Genomic DNA, 25,667 nt, shown 5'->3' on the forward strand with positions numbered 1-25,667 from the left:
TTGGAGGAGACAGCATGGTGAAAACTTACTAGTTAGCAATTGTTAAACTGAGTACAATGGTTGCCAAGCATATTATGTATGTCAGAGTAGAACTGTGATTTCTAACAGCTGATCTTTCAGAATTAAACACTAGACCATTCTTTGCAGAAGTCCCTGGGTAGACTTGAAGTACCAACCTGGCAGTTACTAACACGGCTGATGAGTTTGTCGCGGGCATAATGAGTCTAAGTTCTGATCTCGGTGCAACAAGGAGTCTTTCTACGCTGGGTTCCAATGAATGGGCCTCCAGATGCCCTCGGCAGTTCTTGGAGGCCACTTGTCTCCCTGCGCTGATTTAGGTCCATACAGAGTATCAGAGCTAGGAAACAGTCAGCCCTCAAGATGGGCTAAAGATCAGTTCTTGTCTATCATCACACCACATGACTGCCATGCAACTAGGTGGAAAAAGATAATCCCCAAGTGGATACAGTTTCTGAGTTACAAATTAATAAAAATAAAGATGTGAGTTTTCTTTCCAGATTCATAGAGTCCCTGCATCCTCTCTGTGGACCTCTTGGGAGTCTGTGAACGCCTCATTAGAGGCAGCTGGAGTGGAGAGGGTCTGTGTGGAGGTTGAGCTGTTACTTTTAAAAAAATCATTCTACATTGGTGGAAAAAGTCACTGATGCAACAGACTGTCAGTTGAGAGTCTTGGAATCACTTATGTGGCGCTACATATGAATAGATATGTCTGTAACGAAGATATGAAAATCAACAAACGCACACGAATGCAAATTAAAACTGCAACGTGACACCACTTCACAGCTATCGCTGTTGTCGTTAGGTGTAGTGAGTCAATTCTGACCCACAGTGACTTATGCACAACAGAGCGCTGCCCTGTCCTAGCTCAGCCTCCCAGTGGTTCCCGTGCTTGAACTGATGTCCCAGCCGTGGTGTCAGTCCATCGCCTGAGGCCCTTCCTCTTTGATGCTGTCCTCTCCTTCGCCATGCATGATGTCTTTCCCCAGCCACTGGTCTCCCCTGACAACCTGCCCAAAGTATGGACGACTGTGGTCAAGAAGACAGACAATAACAAATATTTCTGAGGATGTGGAATAATTGGGACCCTCTCATATTTCCACTTGGAATGGACCATGGAAAATAGCCTGGCAGTTGTTTAAAAAGTTTAGAATAGCAATCCTACCAAGTATCTACTCAAGAGGCATGAAAACAGAAACACGCACAAAACCGAAAGTTCAAAATGATCCAAGGGCCCACCAACTGAAGAATGGATGTACAAACTAGTATACACATACAAGGAAATGCTTGCTGTTCAGCCGTCAGCATGGATGCAGTGTGGATGCATACTGCCTTGCTGGTAAACCTTGAAAGCAGGAGGCTTAGTGAAGCAGCAAGTCACAAAGGGATAGATACTGCCTGACTCTATCCATTTGTACGAAATGTCTAGAAGAGGCAAGTATATAGAGCCATTGCTGTGTAGGGTGCTGGAGACAGTAGGGAGACTGAAAGTGATAGCTAAAGAGTATAAGTTTCTTTTTGAAGTAAGGGAAATGTTCCAAAATTGATTGTGACTGCACAAACTGTGAATGTCATTTTGGCATTAAACAGGCGAGCTGCCTAGTATGCGGATTATACTTCCTAAACATTAGCCAAAAATATAATTATGAGTTATGTGGAAGACAAAAGCAAGAAGAATATTTACGAGGCTATTTTATGAGTATCATGAGTTCCTGAGTAATGAAAACGTTCAGCACTGACTACTAAACCACCCAGAGGTGCCTTGGAAGAAGAAAGGTCTGGTGGGCTGCTTCTGAAAGGTAAACACCTCGGAAACCCTGTGCATCCCAGCTGCTCTGAGTCTCAATATCAGATTCCTGGCAAGTGTTTGGTATTTTCGTTGTTGTTGCTAAGTGCTGTTGAATTGGTTCCAACGCATAGCAGCCTAGTATAGAAAAGAATGGAACCCGCACCGTCCTCACGGATGTTTTGTTTGAGCCCATCGTGTCAGCCAGCATGTCAGTCCATCGCATTGAGGGTCTTCTCTGTTGCTGCCCCTCGACTTGGTGCTCTTTTACCAAACATGCTGTCCTCTTCCAAGGACCAGCCTTGTGGCAACATGTCCAAAGTACATGAGAGGAACCAAGTCTTGCCATCCTTGTTTCGAAGGAGGTCTACTTTCCCCAAGACAGATCTGTACGTTCTTTGGCGGTCCACAGTGCTTTCTGTGTTCGTGCCAACACCATCATACAAGTGCATCTCTGTTCCTTACTTGATATCCAACATGTGTATGAGGAGATTGATTGCACAAGGCACATCTTAGTCCTCAAAGGAGCATCCTCTCTTTTCAACACTTGAAAGAATTCTTGTGCAGTAGATTCACCCAATGCATTGCTTCTTCTGATCTCTCTCTCCTTTTTTCTTGTGATCTCTTGACTGCTGCTTCCTGGAGCATTGATTGCAGTTCCAAGCAAGATGAACAATTTCAATGGATAGTCTCAATCTTTGCTTCATTTATCATGATGTTACCTTCTTATTTTGTATTTTTCTACATGTATAATTATATAGAGAAATCCTATATATAGAAATCCTATATCTAAAATTATATATATGTATTTTCTGTATATAGAATTATAACCTATCCTGCATCTTTAACCTCCCTGGCAATCTAATTGTGTCAGTAATTTTGTTCAGGGACTTCCCTGCAGTGTAATCCCGAGTGTGGCTCGGGGTTACCACTTCTGACAGTTAACATTTACCCCAAGCCACACTCGGGATTACCGCCAGGGAGGTTAATCTTCATCAGCAAGTGCTTCAAGTCCTCCTCACTTTCAGCAAGCAAAGTTGTGTCATCTGCATTTTGTAGGGTGTTAATAAGCCTTTCTCCAGTCTTGATGCCATGTTCTTCTTCATTTAACCCAGATTTTCTGGACTATCGACAGTTATTATTCTGCACCAAGAATGTAGTTTACCTGGGAACAGATTTCTGCAGCCTGAAGATTCAGCTCATTTCATGAATTGAGTCTTCACACTTACACCTGTAGGTGTATTCAACTTGCTTTCCTTTAGTGTTAGATGTTCTATTCAAAACGTTTGTCTCACCATTGCACAGAATGTCTCAGGGGGGTCCCCACAGGGAATATCTGGATGGTCCTCTTTTATTTTCAGGTATTTGGTCATGTCCATGGATTCTGGCTGACGGGCCATGTGATCCCAAACTTTCCCGTCATCTGTGTAAATATGGGTAGTTCATACATTACAGTGTCCCCGCACCAATGGGAAGGCTGCATCACTGAGGATGCTGTAACCCAAAGGACACGAATTGACAGGAATCTTGACAAATTCATCTCTGAACTCTTTGCAATGTTCATGATAGCTGTAGCAGTTTGCTTGCCTGTGATCTGTGTCCATTTTTATAGGTAGGTATGTCTGAGTATTCCAAAGAAAAAGAGAGTGGGGGGGCTGGATCTCAAGCTGCATAGCGACAACAAATGTGGAGGGTTAAAACATTGGGCACATTCGGGAATATCAAGAACTTCGGTGGAAGCCTAACATACTTGCAGCTTCTTATTTGTCCCAGAGCATGTCTGCTGGATTCGGGTCTAGTTTGGTTTTTGTAAAAGGTGTCCAGTAGCAGGTAAGAATGTAGCAAAGTGATGGGTCTTCCATTAAAAATATGGAGTACTTCACGAATTTGTGGGTCATCCCTGTGCAGGGGCCATGCTTATCTTCTCTGTATTGTTTCAATTGAGTATATGTGCACTGAAGTGAGCACTCATCATACTTTTCATTGTTCTCATTAAAAAAAAACTTTTTATTTTGATTTCGGTGAAGGTTTAGAGAGCTGATCATCACTTTTATATAAAACAATTTACACACATTTTGTTTCAACTCATCCATTTGGATTCTTTAATGAATCGTCCCTTCTTCCCAGTGTCTTCTGTTCTATTGCTCCTTCTTTCCTAACACTCTGTCTTTGAGTGAATGCTGCCATTTTTATGTTCATGGCCAATTATTCTAACACAGGGTGAGTTCAGTTCCAGAGATGAGGAGTGACTAGGGACCATAGTCTTGAGGGTCACACCAGTCTCTACGTCATCAATAAGCCTCATCTCTATTATGATTTTGAGTTCTGTTCCACATTTTTCTCTCACTCTATCCAGGACCTTCCAATGGGATCCTTTATAAAGCAGTTGAGAGTGGTAGCTGGGCACCATCTAGTTCTTCTGATCTCAGGGTCATGGAGATTGATGTTTGTGTGGTCCACTGAGCTAATTATTTCCCAAATGTCTTTCAGTTGTCATCACTCTTCTTTCCTCTGATGGATGAAGCAAGAGCAGTATTTGAACCTCAGAAGGCTGCAGATGAGCGGCAAAGACCCCAGTTGCTACTTACAAAAGTAGCATATCTTAGTGGACCGTTGTCCCTGTTGACTGTGCTATGCCAGTTGACCTCAGGCTCGCCCTAATCTATTGCCTGGAGCCCCAGGCTCAAGGACTCCTTCCCTCAAGGCAGTTGGCTGTGTCTGAGATGTTTTCATGATTGTGCTTTTTGTATGTTCCACCACATTGGCTGATATATTTGCAGCAAAACTAAATATGCAGTACATATATCCTTTGTAATACTTCCACTCTTCCTCCCACCGCCTGTTCAGCCTGTGTGTTGACTCAAGCATCTAACTGCAGTCCACTACTCTTTCAGGATTGCGTCTGTAACAGTGTTTGCCTCTGTTACTTTTAATTTTTGCAAGCCTCTTAGTGTTTTCCCATGATTCCCTCACTGGTCCTATTAATGAGGAAAAATAAGAGCATTCATCATATACATATAAGTACACACATTCACATGCATATATAACAACAGCATAAAAGCCGCACTTACCACAATGCCAATTATGGCCAAGCCAAGCCAAGAGAGAGGAACTGAACTTCCTGTCTCATGACTTCTCATGCTTTTTTTTCTTTTTCGTGCCAATGTTAAGTTTACTCAGTGGAAGTATATCAAGTATATCAAGTAAGAAAGAATCTCTCCAACTGCTTTTTATATATCCATCAAGCATAATTGTATCCTAATCACATGCACCAATAGGAAAATAGTTTATAATTTTACTTCTGGGACTTGGGTATCATATAGTTTTGTTCATCTCAGCCACAAAATGAGTAAAAGAACATAATTTCTCCAGTCTCTTGGTCCCCAAGAAAGCCCAGAGTGAGTCACTTGTCAGTCCAGGCATGTTAAAATCCAGCTGACTTAGCAACTTTCTCTAGAGATCCTGGGGCCCCAGTAATAAATGAACTCTGGAAATTGAAGCAATAATCAGATTGTTAATTGAGGTTATCTGCTTCACCTCAAGCAGAAGCAAATCAAATGGACTTCTCCTGAAGACGCCGAGGGAAGGTGGCAGCAGTACAGGTTTCAGAGTTCTCCATGGCTGGTTTTCACGTAGAAATGAAGACATTTTCCTTGGGATGAAGGAAGATGTTCCAGGAAGCTTAGTTGTGAGCCAGTCTGGCAAAAGAACCCTCACTTTTGCTGAAGAAGAGCCATTTTCTTCAGTATTTACATTTGTCTTCTTCAGTGTCCCTTGAGAACATGGGGCTTTCACGTTGTTAAATAAGAGTGCTGTTTTCTTACCTCAAATGTATATAAATCTAGGAAAGGGTTTTGAAAAACTTTTTATTATGATTTAGGTAAAGATTTACAGATTAGATCATCAATTTTGCATGGAACCATTTGTACATATTTTGTTTTAACTCATCCATGTGAATGAGTACCATTACATATCCCACTTCCTTCAATATACCATTACGTATCCCACTTCCTTGAAGGTGCCATCACTTATCCCACTTCCTTCAATATACCATCACTTATCCCACTTCCTGCAATGTACCATCACTTATCCCACTTCCTGCAACACACCATCACTTATCCCACTTCCTGCAATGTACCATCACTTATCCCACTTCCTGCAATGTGCCATCAGTTATCCCAATTCCTGCAACACACCATCACTTATCCCACTTCCTCTCGGTGTTTCCTGTTCCCATTCCTCCTCCCTTCATGAAGCTCGGTCCTTGAGGGAATGCTGCTCTTTTGATCTTAAATGACTGATTATTTTAACACAGGGGTGAGGTTCATTCCAGAGCTGAAGAGTGGCTAGGGACCGTAGTCTTGGAGCTTCTGCTAGTCTCTAACTCATTAATAAGCCTGATCTCTTTCATAACTTTGAGTTCTGTTCTATATTTCCCTCCCATTCTGTCCAGAGCCTTCTAATGGGATCCTTTAGAGAGCAGTTGGTGGTGGTAGCTGGACACCATCTCGTTCTTCTGTGCTCCGGGTCCTGGAGACTGAGGTTTGTGTGGCCATTAGTCCATTGGACTGATTATTTTCATGTGTTTTCCAATTGCCATCATGCGTCTTTCCTCTGCCGGTTGGAGAGAGAGCCGTAGTAGTTACCCCTTAGGTGACCCCGGGTGCTACTTCACAAAGTAGGATGCAGAGCATTGTTTTAGGAACTACGTTATGCCAGTGGCTTTTATGGCTCCATTTCCACATCCCTAAGGTAAAAATAGGAACATCTGCTTCATCAACTCTCAGATTGATTTTTAAATTATTTTAAATTTTATTACAGATTAACTGTTTATTACCCAGTCTAAATTACTAATTCACCCCCCCACACACACACACACCATCACCCTACTCACCCCCTGCTCCGTAATTTCTCATCTCCCTCATAGAGAGCCTCATCTTCTCCTTCACTCCTGTCAGCGCCCATCACCTGTCTCGCCTGTTGCTTTATCTACACATCCTTGTCCTCCCCACTTGCGCAAACTCCAAAGTCTGTTCTCTTTTGTATAAAAGTCTTTATTTGTTTTTACTTTCTTCTTCTTATAACAGTTGTTTCATGAAATATTTATTCTATTTTGATTGCCGAATTTCACTCAACTTAAGGTTTGCCAGGTTCCTCCATAGCTAGAGGGTTTTTGTGGTTTCATCAGTGTTTTGCTAGCGGTTCATATTGTCCATTGTTTGTATGTAATGAAACTTCTTTATCCAGTCTTCTCCTAATGGGCATTTAGATTGTTTACATCTTCTTGCTACTGTCAGCAGTGCTGCATGAAAGGAGTTAATTGAAGTGATAGTTATTTGCAGGGTCATATCCTCCGAATCGCTGTCTTTATTATATATTGAATGGTATATATCTTCATATTGGGATAAGACATTTCTATTGGCTGGGGAAGGGTTGGATTTGTACATGTGGGTGTGAATTGAGCCACAATATTGAATATATTAAGATTGGACGGGGGTGTTTAGTTCTTTCAAGGATCCTTATTTAGCTTCCCCTTTGCCATTATTTAGGAGTCTGGGTAGTGTAGTGGGTTATGTGTTACGGTCAACAGTTGAAAACCAGCGGGTACTCCACAAGTGGAAGATGGTTTTTCCCCTTCTAAAGAGTTGTAGTCTCAGGAACCCACAAGGGCTGTTCTGTGCTTTCCTATAAGGTCACTATGGGTCAGAATGGACTTAATGGAACTAAATTTCCTTTTTAGTTTTGAAATTATTTGAAAGCTTAAGACTTAGGGACATTTGATTTGCAAAGTTATTCAGCTGCAGCCTCTATAGAGCTCCGAGACATTTCCATCGGGCCCAAAAGGAAACCTCATGCCCATTAACCAGTTCCTCTCCATTCTCGCCTCTCCCGACCCCTAGCAATTTCTCATCTGTTTTCCACCTCTATAGATTTATTGATTCTGGATATATCATATAAATGATATGGTACACTATGTAATATTTGTGTCTGATTTTTTAACTTACTATAATAGTTTCGAGGCTTATCTACATTATAGTACTGCCAGTACGTAATTTCTGCTTATGTCCGTCTGTATGTATCACATTTTCCTCTTTCATACTTTAATGGTTATTTGGCTTGTTCTCATCTTTAGGCTGCTGTGAACCTTCATGTTTGAGTCTCTGCTTTCAATTCTTTGGGGCGTATATTTAGAAGTAGAATCGATGTTCTCAATAACTGAACGATGGTGGTTTGAGTTCCCTCAGAAACACCTCAGAAGACAAGTCTAGTGAACAGCTCCTAAGAGGTCATAGTACTGAAACCCCTCTGGGGCAGCTCTACTCTTAGCATGTGGAGTCAGCACGAGTGAGTAGTAACTCTGTTTGCAACCAGCAACAATAATAACTCTACGATTAACTTCTTGAGGAACTGGAAAACTCTTTTTTGAAAAAACACCTGCAATGTTCACAGTCACACTGGGAATGTGTAAGACTTTCCATTTCTCCTCATCTTCACCACCACTCACTGTTTCGTTTTGTTTTAATTATATCAACTACTCTTTGTTTTTGACTTCTAGAGTAAAGCTGACTCATAATCAACAGTTGAATGCCATGCTGGTTTGTCCAAATGAGACACGATGGCTGGAACAATGGACTCAAACATAAGAACAATTGTGGGGATGGTACAGCACCAGACAGGGCTTCTCTCTGTTGGACACAGGGTCGCTGTAAGTGGGAACCAACTCAGCAGCACCTAACAACAACCACACCTGGTTTGTCTAGTCGGTTGCCCCACCTAGAAGGGCAGCTTTAGGGATGGGTTAACGCGGCAATGGTGGGAGAACACAGACTTTGCAATAAGCCAGTACAGAAATCAGATTCAACGCTGCCTCTTTAGGTAACTTGGAAACGTTATATGCTTTGCAAGTCTCAGCATCTCCATCTGTACAGTATAGTGATGTTACCTACCTGAAGACTCCGTGGTGAAGGCAAGTAAATTCCCGAGCACAGGCCTGGCACACAGGCTGAACAAGTGCTCTTTTCTCCTCCACTATCATGGAGGGAACTTAAGCAATCTGCTTTTAAATATTACTATTTGGGGCAATGGATCTTACTCTAAAATTCTCTCTTCCAAATGTATATTCCTGCTAAATTAGTTTTTAAATTTCTATAAGCTTGTACTGCATATCAATCAACGGGGGATGAGATGAATCTGCATGAAAGATATCCCATGATATTGAGACTCCTAGGGTGGATGACCTTGGTTTACTTTGCATTGGGTCCATGGTTCAGCTTCCTCATTTACCCTAAAAAAGTGGAAAAAAATAAACCCCAAACTTTCTTTTAACTGTCAAAGAGTAAAAAACAATTATATTCCTTACTATGTATGCCTATATAAAAATGTCATCATGAATCATTCTTTTTTCAATCCTTAGTACGTACTAAAGGCAACCCTTTCCTGAGAATGTATCCCTTGTCTTAGTTGTAAAATTTTGCTGTAACCAAATATATATCTATTCCCACAAGATTGTGGCTTTAAAGAATAGGATATTTTTAACCTAATGTTTATTTTGCTCCCTGATATTCTCTGAGAGATTTAAGTTACATAACCAGACTGCTTATGATTCAAGAGGAAAGCCACGAAACCTTGCTTGAGCGCGATGAAGAGGAAGAAAAGCAGGGAAGGGGGCATCACCCTCTCTAAGCTCATAGCACAAGGACGGGAATTTCTTGTTTCAAGTTTTTTGAGGCTAGAAGGATAAATCAAGACATCCACTCGAGGTTCTTTCTTGGAAGTAGACCCAGATATTCTTTAACAGCTCTCACAAAGTACTGTCTGTAGTCTGCTAGTCTGCTCCATTCTATTCTAGTGCTATTTCTATTTTTTGTCTGATTATAAGGCAATACTCACAAGGGATTAGTCTTAGGACCCTACTCCAATATGAAGATTCCCTGGATAACAGAAGTAGCTAAACCCGCAAGAACCGACTGTCATCCAGCTGATTCTGACTCATAGTGACCCAACAGGACCGAGTGTAACTGCCCCATTGGGTTTCTCAGGCTGCATGTATTTACAGAGCAGGCTGCTTGGTCTTTTTCCTGGGGGATGGGCTTGGGTTGAATTACCAACCTTTTGGTTAGCAACTGATTGCTTAATCAGTCCCAGCTGAACTATGGTGGCCCCTTGAGTGCCCCTGAGACTCTCCGAGTGTGACAGCAGCTTTAGGAAGGTCCGGTCTTGCAAACCCTCCGGCGCTGTCCGCTCTGCACACAGGATCACTTCAGAGTCAGAATGGACTTGATAAAGGGAATCACTGTAACGCCTCGAGTATGTTCTCACAAATATAAAAATGAAAACTCCCCTTTCCCAACAGGCCTATCTTTAGAAAGACAGAGGTTAGTAGTTGCGCATAACTTGTGGGTGATAGCGTTTTTGGACTTGGGAAGGGAGGCTGCCTGTTGGCTAGAGGTGATGCAAGTGACATTTTATGACGCATCCCTGAGAGTGGTAAATATGGAAGAGATTAGGAAAAGCAGTGAGAATGCTTAGGCCCAATGCAGAGTTATTCTAGAGCATGGAAAAGTACGCAATCAGTTAAACAGGCCCGTACTTTAATATACCTTAATGGATACTCTTTGCATAGTTGTTTACTAGAGAGACTGATACGGGGGAAGGCTAGGTAATGTTAAAAAGGTACTTCACAGACCCTGGCTACCCTCCTCCTCCTCTTTCTGTTGTCCTTTTGCCAGTCTCACCTCTTCACTACCTTTTGCCAAATATTCTTTCTGGGCACATCTAGAAGTGCTCTCCCTGAAAATCTCATTTTCCCATCTTACAACTTTTGTAGTAATATTTTTATGTATTGGTTTCAGGCGACTGACCAGTATACCCACCCCTAATTCATCCCTGACTGAGAATTATGTAAAAGATTTAAAAATTTATACTCTGTTTTTGGCAGACATACTTATCCTATAGAGTCACCTTGAAGTATCACTTCATTTAATCCTCACAACAATCTGTAAGGTGGGGCCACTAGTATCTGCCACTCGTCTATCAGTTTGTTGTACTATGATGACTTGCATTTGGAATTCTGGAAGGTTTGCAGCTGGTATTTCAGATAGTAACAGAGTTCCATATGGTGGACAGATTGCAAGAGAACTTGCAAAGTTAAACAATCCAGGAAGAATGGTCTGGCAATCTAATTCTAAAAATTAGCCAGTGAAACCCTGTGTATTGCGACTGAATATTGTCTGGTATAATGATAGAAGATGAACCCTTGAAAAGCAATCAAAATGCTCATCGACTAGGCCAGTGAACTCAAATGCTCAGGAAGGTGACTCAGAGGCAGACAATGTACCATTCTGTTGTACATGGGGTGACCATGAGCTGAAGCCGACTGAATGGCATCAAACCACAGTGTCAATTGTGACACACATTTCACACATGAGCAAACGGAGACACGGAGAGGTTAAAGTGGCTGGATGGAACCCAAGTAGGAATTTGAATCCAGATCTACTGTTGAATTGGGCACGATCTCATAATACTGCTTGTAAGGCTGGGGATTGAGATCCCCTGGTGGTGTACAATAACGTAGAACCAACTTTGGGGAAATTTGAGGCTAAAAATTCAAATATACCAATTCAGATGATTTATTTCTAAATCAAGATTATGGTAATAATTAAGTACAAGTATCCACAGGTAGGTCATTGTGAGAACTGGTGGTATTTACCTATCTATAAAGATGTTTTTGTTTTCCTTGGGCTCACGGTAGGTTCATTTACAACCCCTGTAGATTTTAGGGTTTCTTAGATAACTGAGGGGTTTAAAAATCCCAGTGGCTATTCCATATTTTGCATTTGGCTATACCATCCTAGTCACTGGCTAATAACAGAGCTTCATTGAAGTATGCCTTGAAGTTCATGAGCAGATTTTGGGTCCTGGAGAACCTGAAAACCAGAACCTGGATTTAAGCAGATAATTAGTTCAGCTTCTCCTGCTTGTATCTAATTGTAAAAATTCAGGAACCTAATGGGGTAATTTTCCCTCCTCTTTTTCCCGTGGGCATCAAATGGCTTCTCTCTGGTTGTTGTCAGTGGGAATGGCATACACAAAATACTGATCTAATATGCTACAAAATTCCAGGCAATGGATTGGCAAAGAAAATACTCCCTTAAGAAAAGAGGAAGTTGAGTTATATAAAAAGACAATTAGTTTTTCCTTAGTTACCCCCTTGAAAGTATGTCTGACTTTTAAGATGAACTAAATATAGAGAAATAATATATTTTATCATGAAGGAGGTAGACCTCTTTCAAAGAATGCAGCAATTTTTCTTATGGATGCTGATTATTAGTAAAATTGAGACCATGAAAAGTCCAATTATATACTCAAGATTATGTGGTGTGGCCCCAACATAGCTTCCCTGTGTTCTTTGCTTGAAGTCCCTGGAGGAATCGCCAGGTTCTCCCAGAGCCACAGTGATTTATTCTTCTCTCCTGAAAGCGTTGAGTCCAAGGCTGGATGCCAGTATTTGGGAAAGATAAATGACCCCCAGTGGTCATGTGCAGATTACTTAGTGCCAGTTGTCAGTTCTCCTCTCCCCAGGAAGAGTTTGAAAATGAGATTGCTGCAGACAGACTTTCCATGATAAATGATTTTCTGAGTGAGGAACTGCAAATCACTCTGAGATGTGGTTTTGACTGCAGAGGCCTTCACACTGGAGAGAATGGGGCATTGGGATGTCCTGCCAAGGCTGGTCAAATAGGATGTCTCCTGACTGAAGACAAAACAAGGCAGGGACTTTTATTTCTGGAATGTGCATTCAGTGAGCTCATTTCAGCTGTTGCTAAACACCAGCAGACAAGGCTCAACATATTTCTGGTTTGTTCACAATATTCCAGTCTGAGAGAAGACGAGGCCAGTAAGGCTTGTGGGTAGTGATACATTCTGGATTGTTATGTTATTTCCATGTAAAACTGCTATTAATGAGGCAACTCATGTCAGTTATAGATTTGACAGTGTTATGTCCACACAGGATGGACAGGAACACTTCAGATACTGTTCTTCACGTTTTACTGTGGCTTCTAAAAAACCACAAAAACAGCATACCCTACTTTAGTATTATTCGTCATTTCAAAAGAAATTAAATACCATGTCTAAAATCTCAGAGGAATTTTAGAGTTCCATCTTTTCAGGCTCACAGACTTCCCCTTGTGCCACAAGTTTCTGAAAGACTAGAGGCCTCCTCTATCAGGGTCATGTATCACTTGGTCCCTGGTTGGTGCAAATATTTAACACCCTCAGGCGACAACCTAAAGGTTGATGTTGACACTCTGCTAAGAGGTACCTTGGAATGAAGCCTTGACAGTCATTTCAAAAGCCTTCGCCATTGAAATATTTGTGGATCAAGATGGTGGCTGACCAGGACCTCTGACTTACACTTGCCTCTGCTGTAGAAGTTGTGGGTTACCCTAGTGTCTGAGTGATTCCCAGAGACCAGCAATAGGGACTAAGCTTACAGAGCTCTAAAGATAAGGGGGAGCAGCCCCAAATTTATATGCATTTTCCTCTCCAGCCTCGTTGGTCAAGCAGTCACCACCAACAAAGGCAGCTTCTTGCAAAGCCTAACAACGGATGCAATATTGCATCAGGAATTGGTTGTTTCTTCAAAGTGTCTGTGAGCAGAGGAAACAACTGTCAGTATTGCTAGAAATCTTGAGAAAGAGAGGAAAAGATGCTTGAAAAGTAAAAGAAATGACTGACGTGGTTGCATGCATGTTTATGGAAAACAGCTGCAGTTTTCCTGAAGTGAATGAGGAATGAGAGAACTCTCCAGAGAGATGATTGTATTGCACATCTGTTCAAGAAGTCCCCAAACAGATAATGAGTGGTGAAAGATCCAAAGCTAAGAAAAAGCAAAGGCTCCACAGGAGAATGGATAGGAAGACGCATCTAGCTTCACTCTAGCTAAATCCAAGAAAAAGAAATATTTTTCTTCCAAGAAAGATTTTTTGGTATCAACATAATCTGGTGTCAACTTGCAAAGGGGTGGAGTGTAGCCTATCGATCAAGTCACAGCTTGATGACCTCATTTGGAAGTGCCACGGAGATAAATAACTCACTGGAGGCCAGATACAGACACTCTCTGCTTTGTCTTCCTGCTGACAAGCCACATGGAGCTATGCTAGAGCCCTGGGGCTGGAAAAGCCACATGGAGACCCTGCCAGCATTGAGATGTTGCCACTGCCACCGGGTCCCCAAGACTTTCCATCTACTTGCCTGTCATCTTCCTGCATTCAGCATCATTGTGTTACATGAGTTTGAAGAGGTATTTATTTATTGGTATCAGTCAAATGGGCTAAAATTGGACTTATGGACTTGATCTGGACTGGGCTGGGATGTTTTCTCAATACGCAATTACTCTTTGATTTAAAGTTCTCTATCACACACATATGAGTGTGTCTGGATTTGTTTCTCTAGTCTACCCAGCCTAACACAGACGTGGCTAGTAGTGATGTCATCAGCATAAGTTTCTTGAGGCGGAAGAAATCTTTCCCCAAAGATTAACCAGTTGGTGATCATGAAGAAGCAGCTCACACCTGGGGTATACCCCAATCCACTCCCAAAGAAGAAATTTCCTCCCAGGGCTTGCCAATCAGCAGTAAACAGAAAAGACTGCCAACAGCAACAATAGTAGCTCCACACAAACAAACAAATAAGGCATCCCAGAGAGATCAGAATGGACATTCCTTGGGAATGTAAATCCAAGGTATGCCATGGATCTTATAGTTTGTTGTACTGTGCTGGCTTGTGTGTTGCTTTGATCCGGGAAGCTATGCTACCCGTGTGTGTCAAATACCACTATGGTCCTCTGTGGTTGTCAGGTTTTAGAGAGGATGCCTGAGCTGGATTCTGAGTCTCTGGGGGCATCCTGCCTTTCCACACTGATGAGTAGCCTGCCTTGCTTTTCTCTTTTGGTGTGCTCTAACAACACAATCATTTTCCTGTAGTGTGAAGGCATCACAACCTAGAGGAGCTCTTCAGTGCTCTGCCTCTTAGTCCAGGGACCTGGGAGAGGGCCCCAAGAAGAGATGTGTAAATCCATGTGCCCAGATCTAGCTGCAGAACATCTGCCGTTATGCATCTCCCCCTTAAAATCAGAGTCCGGTGAGCTTAAGCAGTAAGGGATTTTGGTAAGGGTGACGAAAAACTTAGGATGTGGGTCGTGATGATATCTGTACAACATACTGACTATGGTAATTGTCACTGAATTGCATACATAAATGATGATTGATATATTTTATTACATGTATTTCATCACATAAAATTTTTGTAAGTCAAAGAGTAGTAATAATAAATGGAAATAAAAAAATTAACATTTAAGAATAAAGCCTTTGGGGAAACCATTCTTTCTGCATCTGGATTATGAGCCACGGCTATAGCCTATGCCTTGCTCGTCAGAACAGAATTTTTTTTGGGTGGGATTCTATTTTCAGAGAAGATACATCTAGGGAGAATTAGATCAGTTGAGCCCCAGTTGTGTTGTGTCCATGGAACTGAAACATCTCAGATATAGAGCAACTAGAGTAAAACGAGAGAAACGGGAACAGACTAAGAGAGTTTCTGCGATAGCAGACCCGCAAATCCAGTTCTTGATGTAAAATTGGATAGAGTAAAATCTGTGAAAATAGAGTCTGTATAAAGTAAGAACCTGCCAAAGAAGGAAAACTTTTATTTTCCACTCAAACAAGTAAAGGAAAGTGGTATGACTGATTTCTGTCAAAAGTGGAAAACTTGCAAGACCCAGAAAAACAAGCAGTCTTAAGATTTCTGGGAAAAAAAAAAAGATTTCTGTTCTGGTTATCATGGTTCACTGTGTACTGAGAATGGTCATGTGTTACCTCTCGCCCAGTTTTAGCTCACAAGGCTCTATTTCTTTTTATCTGATGTGTGTGTGTGTGTCAATGGGAGAGGCCAGTTGTAGTGGGTTAGGCCCTGCGCTGCTAACAACAAAGTCAGGAAAGATTTACAGTCTCAGAAACCCAAAGGGGTAATTCTACTCTGTCCTAAAGGGTTGCTTTCAGTCGCCAGTGACTCACTGACAGTGGTTTGAGGCTTGGGAGGGTGTTTGTATGGAGGATGGCAGGGGAATGTTATAACTTTGCCATTGGAAGCAGAAATGCAGGGGCCGGGTCATATTGTCTCTCGTTTTCTCCAGGCCCAGTCTCCTTGGGAGCTGGGCAATCAGACAGGATCAGAACGTTCCTGGAATCCTTGCCACTTTCCTGGATTACTCCTACAGTCAAAGGATCCAGAATCACCTATTGATAAGGGATTCCAAAGCAACCACCAGTCCAGGTAGCATCAGGCCACACCTGGGATAGGGAAGCTTTTGTTCTTGCAGCCAGGCTCCTGGGGGCTGCTGTACGGCACCTGCAGTCTTTGAATTGCCCTCAGAGTAATGCAGTTTCTCATTTCACTGACTGAAATGCTCATTTCTCTTGAGGAGCTGGAGAAGGGGTGGAAAATCCAAGGGTGGAGGCTGACTTCCGTACATAGTGGGCCTATCCCTTTGAGATCCATTAAAAGGCTGATCGTCTAATATGCTCAAAGCAGTGTGCTCTTCCTGGCGGACCCCAGGCGGATTCCCTAGTGACTGGGTTTCTTTGTGGAACAGTGACCTGCATCTTTAACAAAACCTCAGCTGCTTCTCCACAAGAGCATGATGTCATTTGCTAATGAGTCCAGACCTGGCCTTTTGTGTCCTACAGAGAAGATTGTCACTTTCCTGCCCTACATATGAAGGCTATACCTTTTCCCATTTCCGTAGTTGATTATATGCCGACTGTTTTGCTATCTCCCAAACATAGAACTAGGTGTCTCCTCCGTAAGTTGTGCAATCACTCATGAAACCCTGTGATGAAGTAGTTATCATTCACATCACTTTGTAGTTGAAGAAGCTGAGGCTCAAGTAGGTTAAAAGCAAATACAGACAGCAGTTGCTGTCCAGTCAAGTTCAAGTCAGGGCGACTCCGTGTGTTATAGAAGATAACTGCTCCACAGGGTTTCCTGGATGGAATCTTTTATGGAAGTAGGCTTTGAAATTTTTTGCCCTGTGGTATTGTTGGGTGGGCTGAAACCTTTGAGCTAGCAGTCTAGTGCGAGCCATTTGTGCCCCCAAGGGACCTTAAGAAGGTAAGCACTTGTCGAATTCTATATACTTTGTAAGTAACAGAGCTGGAATTTGAACCTCATTCTGTTTTTGGTTTCAAAGCCTGGGCTTTCTAACTCTGCATCCTTAATGCTTCCTGTGATATAGTGTTTACGTAAATAAAGATCCAGTCCTTTAATGCATAATGCTCTTTTCTTTGGGGGGATATAGATCTCCCCTGGGTAGATGTGGAAATGTCCCTGCCCCACAAATTTTTGCGGATTTCATGGGTCTCTGATATCTTTAGATAACAGGTCAAGTGATTTGGGGACTTAAGAAGAGTCAATACCAATGAAAGATTCATTAATAATTTTTCAAAGGAAAAGATTGGGTGAATAGAAGGCCATTTCCAGAAATTTATTCTTTAATTGTTTAGAAAATTTTAATAAATCACTTTATTGAGAGCTCTTACATCTCTTGTAATAATCCATACATCCATTGTATCAAGTACACTTGTACATATATTGCCATCATCCTTTTCAAAACATTTCTTGTAGGTCAATGGACATTCCCTTACAGAAGGGACTCTGGGAGGAGATGAGCCAGTCAGGGTACAATGTAGCAATGATGAAAACTACAACTTTCCTCTATTTCTTAAATGCTTCCTCCTCCCCCACTATCATGGTCCCAATTCTACCTTACAAATCTGGCTAGACCAGAGGATGTACACTGGTACAGATAGGAACTGGAAATGCAGGGAATCCAGAGTGGATGATCCCTTCAGGACCAGTGGTGTGAGTGGCGATACTGGGAGGGTTGGAAAGGGGGAACTGACTACAAGGATCTACATGTGACCTCCTCCCTGGAGATGGACAACAGAGAAGTGGGTGAAGGGAGACATCGGACAGGGCAAGATATGACAAAATAATAATTTATAAATTATCAAGGGTTCATGAGAGAGGGGAGAGCGGGGAGGGAGGGGAACAATGAGGAGCTGATGCCAGGGCCTTAGGTGGAGAGCAAATGTTTTGAGAATGATGAGGGCAATGAATGTACAAATGTGTTTTACACAATTGATTTATGTATGGATTGTGATAAGAGTTGTATGAGCTCCTAATAAAATGATTTTTTAAAAAAACCATTTTCTTTCTACTTGAAACCTTGGTACCAGCTCCTTTTTTCCCCTGACTTGAAAAATTACAAATTATTATTATTTTCAGAGCTCACATTGTCGGCTGTCTCCCTTCACCCATGTTTCTATTGTTTGTCACCCCAGGGTGAGTTCGTGGTGTTATACATCAGTCATTGTGATCAGTACTCCCTTTCTTTCCCCAGACACTGGATTTTTTAATTTCTTCTTAGTGCTTTAAGAATACAGAAAAGGGAGATGGGAAGCACAAAGGTGATGGAGATAGGATAAGTAAAAGAAGAGGGAACTGGATGGAGGCATGAAGGAGTTACCCAAATAGCAGTAAAAGAAATTGGCACTGTGAATAATAAAGGTCGTCAGACCCTGAAGACTTGGCTAAAGTACCACTCACAACCACTTTATTCTCGGGTTAAAATTAATTGGAGTGTTGGTTCATTTATCTTTCCCCTTGATGATCTGGATGACTCAACTTTATTAATAATGCATCCACCCTTCCATTCTCTGTTAAAACTCATGAGGCTACATGGTTGATGATTTCATTGAGTAGTAGAACTCAATTGCTAGTGCTAGTCTGGTCAGTGGCCACTTGAGAATTTATAGAACCTCAGAATCTCCATTTTCTATGAAAAGACAGGTAGTCTCATGAATTTGATGGTCATTTATGTCTTAAAGTAAACTTATTAGTCAATGCTTGGATACATGATTAAGTCTGAGGCTCAGATCCAGAGCTTGGCGGTTTTAAAATCTCAGAAGACACAGATAGAATTCCAAATCCACCAGAAAGGCATGAGAGAGAGAGAGAGAGAGAGAGAGAGAGAGAGAGAGAGAGAGAGAGAGAGAGAGAGAGAGAGACTGATATAACCTTGGGTTTGAGAAGACTAATTGGGTACTACAGTTAGGATCATTTCACTTTGGCTGAAGAGTAATCCCTTTTAATCTCATGAGATTTCCAAAATCAGTAAAACAAGGAAAATATTTTTCTTAGGTTAGCTCTGAGTTGGGCAGTCCATCTACCCAATACCCTGTTGGCCAACCTTCAGAGACCCTACAGAGAAGATCAAACACAAAGCTATCTAGAGACACTGTGAAGCAAAGGACATGTAGCTCTGTAGTTTGACTATATGTGTTAGATCCCTAGCATTAGCCCTAACCAGTGTTGAGATTTTAATCAAGTTAGCCTAGAAATTAAAGCACAAGTCTGGTTGGCATTAATTAGTCCTGCTCACTCACAAGCTGAGTTAGTTAGTTTATTGTGCCAACCTGACCAATAAACACATGTGGAGTTAATTGAAGGGCAGAAAGATAAATGGCTTAGTGAGCCTTGTCTTTATAGTTCTCGGGTCTCTTGCTTTCTGATGGTTGGACCAGGGTTCCGCTGTCTTAGCCAGCTCCCTGCTTTACCTGGCAAGGCTCCCTTCCTGCAAGACATCCCTGAAGAGAAGCCACGTGGACCTACCCCGATGCAGTCCTGGGTGCTGGAGCACCTGTGTAGAGACCCCTGCCAGTGCTGAGATGTTTGCACATTCACTGACTTGACTTTCCTCCTGCAGTCAGCATCATTGCATGTGTTCTGTGAGATGGAGGAGGACTTTGTGGATTGGTATTGGACTGATGGGTTAATGTTGGACTTGTGGGCTTGGGCAGCATTGGGTTGGGATGTTTTCGTAATGCGCACTTAACCTTTACATAAAACTCTCTCTTATACATGAGTTTCTGTGGATTTGTTTCTCTAAAGTACCCAGATTAATACAAGTCAAATTACCTTGGCTAACATGAACTTGAGAAGGTTGCTTAACCATCTGTTTCTACCTCAGTTTCCTCATCTGCAACATGAAGATAATAAGACCAACCTCATGAATATGATTATTATGAGGAGTAGTTGAATTAATATATGACAGCATGGACAACCATGCTGGCCGTGCTTAGATGTTTTGAACAGTGCCCTTAAATTAAATTAAGTTATTCTTATTTAGACTAATTTCAGTTGTAAAATTGTATTGGTGATAATCAGGTTTGCAGGAGGATAATGAGCTAATACCCTAATGTGCTTAGAGCATGCATGGTCGATCAATATTAGGAAGTAACTAGTCTTACCCAGTGATAAGGAACAGGCCAGGTGGAATCTCGACAGTTGCCACATGAGGTAGGAGTTGAGACCACCGAGGAACCTTACCTTGAATGATATCTGTCAAAACACCAATCATTGTCTCTGTGTCCTTGGACAGTTCTGCATTGATAGAAATGTCCAGGTTTTTGGTCTCAGGTGAAAAGGCAAGCTATCTCTTTGAATACAAGATCCCAGGTGAGAAAATTGTATGGAGACCACATCTGATCTCATTTGACTACAAAAGGGAGAAGGAGAATCCATTTTCACACCATGTCGAAGGACTGGTCGCCACAAGACAGAGACCAGACTTACCTCCACACTCCATCTTTCTTTACTCTATCTAACATCAACCATCTCTCCCATGACACTGTTTCTGCTGTATTCTGTAATTCTTTAGAATGACCACACAGAATTCATAGACAACACTCACAATTATGGGGCTTAATTTCCAAAATTATGGAAATTAACAGGTTCCCACCAGTCAGGATGAGAAACCATTAAGGATATAGTCATTGGTGCACAGCAGCACCACCCCTCAGCCAGAAGCCAAGGCTCTCTCTCTCTCTTTGGTCCTTAGCCTCTGCTTGCCAGTATCAAAGTCTCCATGTTGCTCCTCTGTTCTATCTCGTCCACGGGCTTAAGTGTGTTGCATAGCCTCTCGTGCCTCCACCATTTAAGGCGGGTTCTTGTTCCTTGATAGTTGAGCAAGTTCTCTCTCACTCTTGCTTTTGAGACGATTTTCTTATACACAGAGGAACTACAACGAAAGTTGACTAGCCCCCTCTATTCATGTTTCATATATTGGTTTGCATGGTCCCACCCTTTTATTCATTGAGAGTTACATGTTGTTATTGTTGTGTTGGTAGGTGTCATTGAGTCGGTTCCAACCCTTAGCGAACCTATGTACAACTGAATGAAACATCGTTCAGTCCAGCACCATCCTCACCCTTGTTCCTTTGCCTGAGCCCACTGTTTGCAGCCACTGGGTCAGTCCATCTCATTGAGCGCTTTCCTCTTTCACTGTCTTTCCACTTTACCAAGCACGAGGTCCTTCTCTAGGGACTGGTCTCTTCTAACAACATGTCCAACATGAAATCTCATCACCCTTGCTTCTAAGGAGCGCTCTGACATTACTTCTTCCAAGACCGATTTGTTTGCCCCTTTGGTACTTCCAATATTCTTTGCCAGCATCACGATGCAAATGTATCTCTCTTCTTTGGGCTTCCTTATTCAATATCTAGCTTTCAAATGCACATGAGACCATTGAAAATGCCATGGCTTGGGTCAAGCACAAGTTAGTCCTCGAAGTAGCATCCTTGCTTTTCAATACTCTAAAGAGGTCTTGTGCAGCAAATTTACCTGATGCAATGTGTTGTTTGGCCTCTTGCCTTTTGCTTCCATGAACATTGATTGTAGATCCAAGCAAGACAGAAATCCTCAAAAAAATTCGATTTTTTTTCTCCATTTATCATGATGTTACCTAATGGTTCACTTGTGAGGATTTGGATTGAGCTGTCATCCATACTGAAGGCTGCAATCCTTGATTTTCATCAACAAGTGCTTCGAGTCCTCCTCACTTTAAGCCGACAAGTTACATAGATATGGATAAAAGAGGCGTATTAAGAAATTGAACTTCATTATACCAGGCCAACCCTGGACACAAAATTCACAAGGAATCTGCCTATCACCTTCTAGCTTTAGCACAATGAGCCTGAGTACCTCTTTGTACCCTTATATATTGTGTTGTTATTGTCAGCTCACCGAAAGGAGTGTTTTGGATAAATAGATATATTAGTATTCTTCTTAGAAGAACGACTTCAGCATTTTATTATCCTAATGGAAAACAGGGGAGAAATCAGTGTTTTCCTCTGATCCCAATGGTCTAAAGTGGTAAAACAAATTTATTTAAGCATGTCTGTGAAGTGAAAGCTCTGGAGACTTGGTCCCATGGCTGACTCTAGGAAAGCAGTGGTGTGGAGTGGCAGTTGACAAAAAGGTAATCCTAGAGCAGAGAATCTAAAATAATTTGAGACCATCTAAAGTAATGTGAAGACATTTTTTTAAAAGAAAGGAAACAGCAAGAATCTCATAAATGTTGGAGTCTGGTCCTCGTTGGAGAGAAAGGACTTTCTTAGGAACATGGATATTTGTGGCCTCTCAGATGGACTGAGTGAAGTTAAGCTGTCTCTGGGCTGATGTGCTTCAATCATCTGATGGTACAGCCAGGCTCTGAAAGGCCTGCTGCATGTAGAGCTCAGATGCTCTAGGCGCCAGGCTGGATGTAAAACAGCAGGAAGTAGTAGGAACTGCAGGGGTGTGTCTACAGGGACATTCAAATCTAGTGAATTACTCTCTAGAAGGGGCAAGCATTTCAGATTTCGTGTTTATTCAAGTGATTCTGGAATTCTAGTTCTATGAGGATTTTTTGTTTTAATGTTAAATTTCTGCCTTTTAAAACTACAGTAAAATATGAAGATAATCATTTATCATTTATCATGAGGCTTATGGGGAAGGGAGAGAAAAGAGAGGAGCTGATATGTGGTTTAGAAGCTAATAAAGGTTTAGAAAGTAATGGTGGCAACGTATGTACAAATAAGCTTAATACAATTGATGTACGGATACTTATAAGAGCTGTAAGATCTTTTAAGTAAAAAATAAACTACAGCAATAACCTCGTGTGATAGTTAAGGTTTATTGTTCTAACCTGGCCGATGAACACATGTGGGATTAATTGAAGGGCAGAGAGCTAAATCGCTACTAGGTGAGTCTCACCTGTCTTGTTTCTTGTTCTCTGATGGTTGGACTAGCATGTGGCTGCTTTAGCTAGTTCTCTGCTTCAGCTGGCCAGGCTCACTTCCTGTGAGACATCCCTGAGGAGAAGTCACATGGACTTACCCTGATGCAGCCATGGATGCTGAAAAAGCCATGTGGAGACCCCTGCCAGCACTGAGATGCTTCACGTTCACTGAGTCGGTTTTCCTCCTGCAGTCAGTGTCATTGCATGTGTTTTGTGAGATGGAGGAGGACTTTGTAGATCGGTGTCAGACATATGGGCTAATGTTGGACTTACAGGTTTGAACAGCACTGGGTTGGATTGCTTTCTTAATGTACACTTACCCTTTATATATAACTCTCTCTTATAAAATATGAGTGTCTATGAATTTTGTTTCTCTAGTCTACCTAGACTAACACACCTCAGTTGTCACTCTCAATTTGTTCCTAATTTGTGTTTGAACAATGAAAAATTCAACAATGGAACATTTTCCCATAATAAATAATGGAAAACCAAAGTAGTGGCTCTGAGGCCCCAAAATTCCACTTATAAATTAACTTCCCAGTACTTTAATGCAACGTTAACAGCCCTAGGTTGTGGAAATGCCCACTTAAAACAGAATAGATACAGTATATTGAATATCAAATATATAATACAGCAAATAAAATTAACTTATTTTTCGTTTGTTTTGTTATTTTAAAAGTAGGGCTTTTCCAAATGGTATGCTAACATGGACTTCACTTTGAAGTCCCACTAGCTTTCCCACACAAAACATAGGCCTGTGAATGCCTTTTCCTCTTTAGGAATGAAGGTCCCATTGAGCATTTGTTTTCCCCTAAAGCAGGCTCATGTATTCGCTGTTGAACACTTGCTGGGAAATGAAACCCTCAGCCTCCATATATTCAGCAAATTCAGTTACAAATTCATTGGCTCGCTTTATCTGCACTCACCCTCCCCAGCCTCAGTGCGCTGTGTCTGCCTATGTCGTGGCTGCCTTTGAACACTCCGGGCAGCTCAGCACTAGGGCTGCAATGTGTTTCCTTAAACCGCTGTGGCGGCCTTTAGGGTTCTTGCATATCCCTGTTTCAGATGCACAATCACCATCAAGTCGGTTGTGATGTATCCAACTTAACAGTAATTTTTCAACCTCTTTGATGGTTTGGGTTCTTTGCTTCACGGTTAATAATTTTCCACTGAGATGTTTTCTTAAATGCTATCCACATTTTGGGGGTTGAGCACTTGATTCTTCACTCTCATCTTCTACCTATTTACCAAGATCTTGTCCTCTCACTGTTTAATTACTCAAGCCACTCCGCATTTAGTCATAAACTGGAGGGCTAAAAGATAGTCAGTAATTCCACTGAGTTAATTCTGTCTGATCGGATCCTTTAACACTTTCTCCCATTTCTCCCTTATTCCCTTTTTCTCTTTCCTCTTCTATAGCTTTCTTAAGGTATGTTGAATATACTATTAATTTTATCCTCTTAAAGTGGGCATTTACTTTGAAGGGAATCTCAGTGGTGCAGTTGGTAACCACTTGGATGTTGACTAAAATGTCAGTAATTTGAGCCCACCAACTACTACTCCATGAGAAAAATGTTGTAGTGATCTGCTCTGTAAAGAGAAGACCAACTCAGCTGCTGCTGAGTGGATTCGTACTCCTAGAGATCCAACATGGGGTTTCTGAGACTACACATCTTTGTTAGAGAAGACAATCTCATCTTTCTCTTGTGGAACAACTGATGAGCTTGAACTGCGGACTTTGCTACCTAATGCCTAACTCACAGCACTACCAGGGCTCCTTTTTTATATAAATCATTTTATTGGGGCTCATACAACTCTAATCACAATCCATACGTACATCAATTGAGTAAAGCACCCTTATACATTCGTTGCCCTCATCATTCTCAAAATTCATCTTCTGCTTGGCTTCCTGGAATCAGCTCATTTTCCTTTTTTCCCTCCCCTCCCCCCTTGCTCCCCCTTCCCTCATGAACCCTTAATAATTTATAAATTATTTTTTATTTTATCTTACACTTCCCGGCGTCTCCCATCACCCACTTTCCTGTTGCCCATCCCCCAGAGAGGAAGTTGTATGTAGATCCTCGAGATCAGTTCCCCCTTTCTAGCCCCCCTCCCTCCCAGTATCACCACTCTCACCGTTGGTCCTGAGGGGTTCATCTGTCCTAGATTACCTGTGTTTCCAGATCCCAACTGTACCGCTGTGCATCCTCTGGTCTAACCAGGTTTGCAAGGTAGACTTGGGATCATGATGATATAGTTTTATTGAGATATGATCAATATACCCTTCCATCGTTTGGTCATATTAAGAAGAGTTGTATAAGCATCACTACAACCAGTTCTGGAAATTTTCTTCTTTCTTGTATTCATTATTGGCTCCCCATATCCTTACCTGCCCCCGTACCCTGTCATCCCCAAGAAACCATTACACCAGTTACTGTTTCTATATATTTACCTATCCAGGACTTCATACAGTGAAAAGCATAGGGGAAAAACCCAGTAAATATATATACCAACAATATTAAAATAAACCATTGAAAAAAAACTTTGAGAAAAAAGCAGGAAATATTAGAACAAATTTAAAATGGGTCAAAAGGGAGATCAAATGATAAGGTACTACATTTTAATCTAATTATATATGTCATAATGGAGTTTATAATACTCTGTCTGATGTCAAGGTTATTC

At 41.6% G+C, this 25,667-nt stretch overlaps 1 protein-coding gene and 2 non-coding genes across 6 annotated transcripts in view; 2 read left to right on the forward strand and 1 right to left on the reverse strand.

Moving 5' to 3' along the window:
- KCNMA1 (potassium calcium-activated channel subfamily M alpha 1) overlaps nucleotides 1–25,667 on the forward strand; it is a 992,499-nt gene that overhangs the window by 526,261 nt on the left and 440,571 nt on the right. The window lies entirely within an intron of this gene.
- LOC142429997 (U6 spliceosomal RNA) lies at nucleotides 3,668–3,772 on the reverse strand. Its single transcript, XR_012780490.1, has one exon. It is a non-coding gene; the product is annotated as a U6 spliceosomal RNA (small nuclear RNA).
- On the forward strand, nucleotides 13,184–13,268 carry LOC142430129 (small nucleolar RNA SNORD86). The gene has a single exon (XR_012780599.1). It is a non-coding gene; the product is annotated as a small nucleolar RNA SNORD86 (small nucleolar RNA).

Source organism: Tenrec ecaudatus, chromosome 16 (assembly GCF_050624435.1).
Source record: "Tenrec ecaudatus isolate mTenEca1 chromosome 16, mTenEca1.hap1, whole genome shotgun sequence".
In the NCBI taxonomy this organism is placed as follows: Eukaryota; Metazoa; Chordata; class Mammalia; order Afrosoricida; family Tenrecidae; genus Tenrec; species Tenrec ecaudatus.